Raw genomic sequence first — 8,309 nt, forward strand, 5'->3', positions numbered from 1 at the left:
ATCCCTCTGTACAACAATGCTGTTAAAGGATATGACATTAACCGTACACTTCTGGTTTCACTTAGACATAGACGACAGAACAGTACAGCACAAGAACAGGCTATTTGGCCCACAATGTCTGAGCTGACCATCATGCCAAGTTTTATGCATTCACATCCCTCCATTCCCTGCATATCCATGTGCCACTATGGTCTCTGCCTCCACCACTACCCCTAGCAACGCATTCCAGACACTTGCCCCACTCTGTGTTTATATTAAAAAAAACCTTTGCTCATTTCACCTTTAACTAGTGCCCTCTAGTATTGATTTTTCCATCCCAGGAAAAAGGTAATGACTGTCTATTCTATTTATGCCTCTCATAATTGTATATACTTCTATCAGTACTCCCCCTCCTGTGTTCCAGAGAAAATAACCCAAGTCTGTCCATCATCTGAACTGGAGGAGATGCAATATCCTGGCAGGCAGGTTTGATAGTGCTACACGAGTGGTTGTAACCTAGATAGATAGATAGCCTTTTATTGTCATTCAGACCGAAGTCTGAACGAAATTGCAGCAGTCATACATATAATACCATACAATAAAACAACAATAAACACACATTAACATCCACCACAGTGAGTCCACCCAGCATCTCCTCACTGTGATGGAGGCAAAAGTCTTGGGTCGCAGTCTCTTCCCTCCTCTTCTCCCTCTGCGCTGGGGCGATACCCCCCCCCCGGGCGATGTTAAGAACAGTCCCGCGGCTCAAACACCGCGGCCCGGGGTGGTTGAAGCTGCCGCCCACCAGTCCTGCAGAAGCAGCTGCAGACGGAGGCAGAGAAGGGGAATACGACAAAAAGGTCGTATTCCCCCGCAGGGAGAGACTGCAAACCCCGTTTCAACCCCCCCCCAAAACACAAACTAAAACCAAAAAACTAGACTAACCACAACAAAATAAACAACAAAAAAAAAACAAAGACAACAGGACCGCCGGTAAGCCGCTGCAGCCAGAGCCGCGCCGCCACTCCGAGATTGGCAGGGGTGGAAGTCACCTCTCACCTGCCTCAGTGCTACATAGGAATGCATCCCTGCCAATCTAGTTTATGTAAGGTGATGAAAGGAAGTTCTGTGGACTGAATAGGCAAGATAATGATGGGCAACAAGGGAGGAGTGTTGGTTTAAATTGCACTAATTTTAATGCGAGAGGCCTGATGGGTAAGGCAGATGAACACGGGTGTGGATAAATACATGTGATTGGGATGTTGTATTAATGATTTGGACGAGGGGATTGAAGGCTTTGTGACTAAGTTTGCGGATGATACGAAAATAGGTGGATGGGCAGATAGTGTAGAGAAAGCAAGGACTCTGCAGAAGGACAAGTTGGGAGAGTGGGCAGAGAAGTGGCAGATTGAATATAGTGTGGCAAAGTGAATTTTGCATTTTGGTAGTAGGAATGTAGGCCATTATACAAAAACAGGGATGTAATCAGGGCCGGATTTAGGTGAAGAGAGGCCCTAAGCTATTTCACTTGTGAGGCGCCACCCCCCCCCCCCCCCCCCCCCCCCCCTCCCCCCACGACTAGAGGACCATGACTACCCGACAGTGACAGTGTGATACTTAGATCCTACTGTATGTTGTCATTAGACAGTTGGTTTTAAAATACATATTGGATTCACCGCAGAGCGGGCGATGCCTTACCTGGATCGCCGTTTGAAGCTCTGCAGTGTTGGGCCTGCTGCTTCAACATTATGGAGCTATGGTTTGCAGAGCTCCCAGCCTCGGGCCGCACTGATTTCAACATCGTGGAACCTTGGGATCCCTTTGCCGAGGGCCGCCAGCGTGAATCTCCGCCCAGCTCAGCCTTTGGATTTTGGGAGCTGCGGTCTCCGGTAGGAAGTGGCCGATTCGGAAGTCCAAGCCGCTAAGAATGTTCTCCTGTTCCGACGTTGGATGGTGACCCCAAAATGTCATTGTACCATTTGGTGCGTGTGACAATAAGTGTCTCTTGAATTGAATGTGGAAAATTAAGATATAAAGAAACTACAGATACACTAAGAGCAAACATTTTTTTTTCTCGCCTTCTTCATAGCAAAATCATCCAGAAGTTCACCATGATCTGATTGTCGAAGTTTGTCACTCTCAATGCACAGAATGCTCAGTGCAGCCAACCTCTCGAGACATTGTGGACCTTAATTCATTAATAATTCTTTTGAGTCTTGAAAAATAACTCTCTCCCGAGCATTTGGTGACCATTAAGCTACGAAACAGCCGCAAGATTGCTTCCATCTTAGGGAAGGCCATCTGAAATGTTTCTTAAAGAATTGTTCCTTATTGACAATTATATTGCAAAATCTGAATCAGATCTGCTTGAAAGAGGCTAACATATAACTAAACAAACAGGTTTGCTTCTTAATAAACAGACAACTTACAAAGCAGTTTGGTAGACCAATTCAAAACTTTACTAATTATCGGCCGATGGAAGGAACAAAGGTGAGGCCTCAGCTGCGGACAAACCGTTCGGTATATGAGAGGGGGAGGTCAGGGGGGGATGGTGAACACATGGCAGGGATGGAGGTTGGGGCCAGAGGAAGGCAGGTGAGTGGGCTGAGGTCGAGGTGATGTCTGGTGGGGGGGTGGTATGGGGGTATGAGGACTGTAGTGTGGGTGCGGAAGCACTGGGGGGGGTGTAAAATGACTTGATCCTGCACAGAGTCTTTTACTAACTGTTTATTACAATCACTAACACACACTGCAATAGCTGTCCGTGGTCATCACTGGAGCTAGAGAGCGAGCTGGAGGTGGGGACACTACAATTATACTAGTGGCAATGGGGAGTGGTTAGTAGTGGTGAGGTCACTATGTTAAAGGAACATGCACTGATCTACATCCCTCCTCTTAGAAACAAAAGCATGGCAATACACAGAGCGACCACGGCTCATACGCTAGGATTAGAAACCGCACCGGGAACAGTTAAAGGTGTCATAACACAGCTAAGCGAACTCCCCGTAACGGACAGGCGGCTTGACCAACCGCGCAGAGCGGGTGCGCAACCCGCATTCCCCCTCAACCGCAGGAGCAGAAGGGACAGAGGCAGTGACAGCGGTGGGAAAGCCGGGCGGTGAAAGGACAGGAGAAGGAGGAGAACTACGAGGGGAGATGGGCAAGCTGGTAGGCGAGGCAGGGGAAAGAGGCTTGTGAGAGCGGGGCATAGAGAGCTGGGAGGGTAGTTTCCGCGGCATGCGAGGAGTGACGGGCTTGCGGGGCGTCGGGTAGAGTGGAAAGGATGGGTGGCTGGAACGGGTCCGCGGGAGGCGGAGTAGGCTCGTTAACGAGCAGGAGGTGCTGGCGAGACCGACGGTAGATAGCGCCCTCGTAATCGACGAGGTACGACCGGGGAGAGCCGGCATTGCCAACCACTACGGCCAGCCGGTCGTGGCCGGAGGGGGACTGCATCCGAACCACCTGGCCTGGGAACAGTCGTGGAAGCGGCCGGGCCGACTTGTCAAAGGAGCGCTTCTGGATGGCTTTCTTTTCGATGATGCGCGCCGTGACAGTGGCAGGGTTCTGGACCGAGGGTTTGAGGGACTGTTGTGAGCCAGGGAGAGGTGGTCTAGTGGTGCTGGACATGAGGCGCTGGGCAGGTGAACCGAGCGTGGGGTCGCGGGAAATGTTGCGGTGGTTGAGCAGGGCAAGGTAGAAGTCGGAATGGGAAAGGCGGCAGTGTTCCAGCAGCTCCATGGCACTGCGGACAGCCCGTTCCGCAAGGCCGTTGCTCTGCGGATACTCGGGGCTGCTGGTGATGTGGCGAAAGTTCCAACGGGCAGCGAAGGCACGGAACTCAGCGCTGGAGAACTGGCTGCCGTTGTCCGATCGGAGGGTCACCGGGGAGCCGAAGGTGGAGAAGTGGCGGCGAAGCTTCCCGATGACAGCGGCAGAGGTGATGGAAGGCAGCTGATCCACCTTGAACCAACTGGAATATGAGTCCACCAGGACCAGGAAGTGCTTGCCACGCCATTCGAACAGGTCCGCGGCAACAGACATCCATGGGAGCTCGGGTGCCGGCTGCTGCAGGAGAGGCTGGCGCTGCTGATGAGGCAGGAGACTGTTACAGGCAGCGCAAGCGGAGACCCTGTCACGGATGTCCTGAGCCATACCTGGCCAGAAGAATTGGCTCTGGGCCTGGGACAAAGTGGCCTCCAACCCGGGGTGGCCGCTGTGAGCAGACTGAAAATAGTGATCCCGCAGGGCGGCCGGCACCACGACCTTGTGACCCTTCACCACCATGCCGTCGTGCAGCACCAATTCATCCCGAACCAGGAAGTAGGGCACAGCACCAGCCGGCAGGGAAGAGCGTCGGTCAGGCCAACCACGGCGGATAACGTCCGCAAGTTGTTGCAGGGCAGGATCATCAGCAGTGTGTTTGACCAGGGACTGCATCTGCTGGGAAGGAACAATGTTAACGTTCAGTACCATCAGGTCAGATGATTCGTATGGGTGGCGGGCAACGGAAGGGAGCGGCGCACGGGACAAGGTGTCGGCCACAAACATATCTTTGCCCTTGCGGTACACAATCCGGAACGTGAAACGCTGTAGCTGCAGCATCATCCGCTGCAACCGGGAAGAGGCGACATGGATAGGCTTGTTCAAAATAGTGACCAGCGGCTGGTGGTCAGTCTCAATGGTGAATGTGTTGCCCAGAATGTAGTCCTTGAACTTGGAGCAAGCGAACACCACGGCAAGTAGCTCCTTCTCGATCTGGGCATAACGTTGCTCGGCAGGGGTCATGGTGCGAGAAGCGTAGGAGACAGGTAGCTGCAGGCCGTCATAAAGCTGCAGACAAGCGGCACCGAGACCGAACTTAGAGGCATCACAAGTGAGGACAATGGGTCTGTGCAGATCGAAGAACTTGAGAGTCGGTGTGTGTGCGAGCTTGGACTTCAGAGCCACGAACACCGACTGGTGATGCGGGAGCCAGACCCATGCGGAGTCCTTCTTGATCAGCTCCCTCAGGGGAGCACTCAGTTCACTGAGGTCGGGTATGAACTTTCCCAGGTAATTGACCATGCCCAGGAAGCGCTGCAGGCCGGGAACGTCAGTAGGAGCGGGCATCTCAGTGACTGCTGATGTTTTCTGGGGGTCGGGCTTCAGACCCCCCGCCGTGAAAACATGGCCAACGTAAGTGACTTCCGGGACTCGGAACCGACACTTCATTGGGTTGAGCTTGAGATTGATCTCACGAGCCCTGTCCAGGACTTTGCGGAGGTGCAGGTCGTGCTCAGCGACGTCCCTCCCGTACACCAGAATGTCATCCACGATGATGGCGCACGGTAACCCGGCAAACAGCTGTTCCATGGTGCGCTGGAAAACCTCACTAGCCGAGTTGATCCCAAACGGCATGCGGAGGAAACGGAACCTGCCGAAGGGTGTGCTGAAGGTGGTGAGGAATGAGGAGTGTTCATCTAGAGGGATCTGCCAGAAGGAGCTCTTGGCGTCTAGGACAGAGAAGACAGTGGCAGGACCGACCTGTGCAGCGACGTCCTCCACCGTCCGCATGGGGTAGTGCGGGCGCTTGATGGCAAGGTTCAGGTCCTTTGGGTTAATGCAGATCCGGATCTCGCTCTTGTCCTTCATGGCAGCGACGACCATGGTGGAGACCCACCTGGTGGGAGCACTCACCTCCTTGAGGATGCCCATGGTCACCATATCACGCAGAGTAGATTCCACGCGGCCCTTCTTTGCAAAGGAGACGCGGTGGGCCAGTCGAATCACCGGGTCGACACTCGGGTCGACAACGATTTTATAGTCACAGGGCAATTTGCCCAAAATGTCATCAAAACGGTCGGGGTATTCGCCCAGGGGGTCCATGGGCGCCTGCACCAGGTGAATTCCGCGGTGGAAGGAAACCAAACCAAGGTCCTGGCACGCACAGGCGCCCAACAGGGTGACGTTTTCAGAATCCAGCAGGTGGAAGGTGAGGGGCCGAGAGGTCTCAAGGACTGTGCAGATAAGCGTTGCCTTTCCTACTGGAACCAGAACACCTCCCCCATAGGCATGAAGGCGGGTGTCACCGGGAGTAACTCTCTCACCAGATCTGATCTGCTTGAAGAGGCTGACAGACATAACATTGGCAAAGGCACCAGTATCGACCTTGGCTGAAAATGAATGGCCATTCACAGTAACATGCACAGAGGGATCTGTTATCGTAGCAGGTGCACCCAAAAGCGAAAACACCGTTGATTCGCCATGGGAGGAGCTCGTATCAGAGTCTGGTAGTTCATCCGACTGGTACAGGGAACCCAGCGCGCTATCAGGATCCGCAAGGTTGTTTAAATTCCACCTTGGAGCAGAGATCGGCTTCCCAAGTGGTTCAGTTTGCCACAGGAATTACAAGTCTTACCCTGCGCGGGGCAAACGTTGAATTGATGAGACGAAAAATTACAATTGGAGCAGCGGCGTGTGGTGGTTGTGGTTGTGACCTTAGCGGGCAGGGCAGCGGGGTTATGTCGTGGCGGACCAGCGTTCCGCTGGCGGCCAGCTGCACCGGTAAAGTTAATGTCCTGGGACACCGGTTGAGACACGGAGCCAACAGCAGAGGCCATACGGGCGGCATGCATGGCATCCCGTAATGTCAAATCTGGTTTCATGAGGAGCTCGTCACGCAGCTTAGCGTTTAGGAGACCATTGACCAGGACATCCCTGATCAATTCCTCCGTGGAGATCATTTCAAGGTGACAGCGCCGAGCTAAATGACGCAAAGAGGCAATAAAAGCGTCAATATGCTCGCCGGAAAGCTGCCGCCTCTGGAAGAATTTAAAGCGTTCGATAATGTTATTGGTAGGGATATCACAGAGGGCAGTGAACTTAGCCATGAGACATACCGGGTCCCGACGGTCCTCACCGGGGGCGAAATCAAACGAAGCATAGTGATCCATGGCCTCTGGGCCAGCGAGGTTGAGCAGCAGGTGAGCCTGCACAGCAGGGGTGGCATCAGGATGAGCGATGGCTATGTAATGTTCAAAGTCGCGCTGGAACACAGTCCAGCGGTGGACAATGTCCGTGTCAAAGACCAAAGTGTCGGGTCGACGACAGGAGCTGGACATCATGAAAACGGGGGGGGGGGGGGGGGCGGGAACAACTGAGAGAAAGCAAAGAATAAAAAGAAAACCGATAAACAGGAGACGCGAGTCTACCGCTGTGACACCATGTTAAATGACTTGATCCTACACAGAGTCTTTTACTAACTGTTTATTACAATCACTAACACACACTATGCAATAGCTGTCCGTGGTCATCACTGGAGCTAGAGAGCGAGCTGGAAGTGGGGACACTTCAATTATACTAGAGGCAATGGGGAGTGGTTAGTAGTGGTGAGGTCACTATGTTAAAGGAACATGCACTGATCTACAGGGGGCACATGGTTTGAGGGGAATGGAGAAGACCCAGTGGAACAGCCACAGGTTGCCAGAGTTGGGGGGACTAGCATTAGGACCCAGCGCAGTCAAACCCAGGGTAGTGGGAATCTGCAGCGTAGAAACCAAAGATACTAGAGGAGCTCCTCTAATATCTTTGGTGGAAAATTCTGGACAGGTGATGAGTCCAGGCTGCAGGCAAGGCGCAGGCTGCTGGAGTGCGGTGGAGTGGCGAGCGAAGCGTGAGAGGTCCTGGTGGGCGGATGGTCGGTGGAGCGACGAGGTTCGACGGGTCCAGTGGGGCGGCGAGGTGTGTCAGCCCCAGGTGCGGCGGAGAATTTGGTAGGCCCTCCCTGCGGCGGCGAATTGGGAAGGCACCCTGTGCGGCGGCGAGGGAAAATGGTTAAATAAATGACATACCTTTTCCGTTGTCCTGCACTTCCAATGATCCAAGGATCTGTGGAGCAAATTCCTCTCCACAACAAATATATACCTTACCTGCATTTTAATCCCTCCTCCCTACACCACCAAAGCCTCCGGAATCGCAAGCACAGCGCTACCGATGGTAGGGTTTGTAACAACGCCACTATCCCACAGCGCTGCCGATGGTAGGGTTTGTAACAACGCCACTATCTCAAAAGTTTAACACACCTTGAAGCAGCGAGCAGATGCCCCCCTAGACCTTGAGGCCCTAAGCTTAAGCTTGTCTAGCTTATATGTAAATCCGGCCCTGGATGTAATGTTGGGGCTCTATAAAGTGCTGGTCAAGCAGCATTTGTATTGTATTGTATTGTATACCTTTATTGTCATTTCCTGAGTATTCACATACCCAGAGGAAACAAAAAAACGTTGCTCAACCAGTGTCCATTCAGTGTGCATTAAAAATAAATAGAAATAAAAATACATATATTATCATTAGAA

Source organism: Leucoraja erinacea, unplaced genomic scaffold, assembly GCF_028641065.1.
Source record: "Leucoraja erinacea ecotype New England unplaced genomic scaffold, Leri_hhj_1 Leri_55S, whole genome shotgun sequence".
Taxonomy (NCBI): Eukaryota; Metazoa; Chordata; class Chondrichthyes; order Rajiformes; family Rajidae; genus Leucoraja; species Leucoraja erinaceus.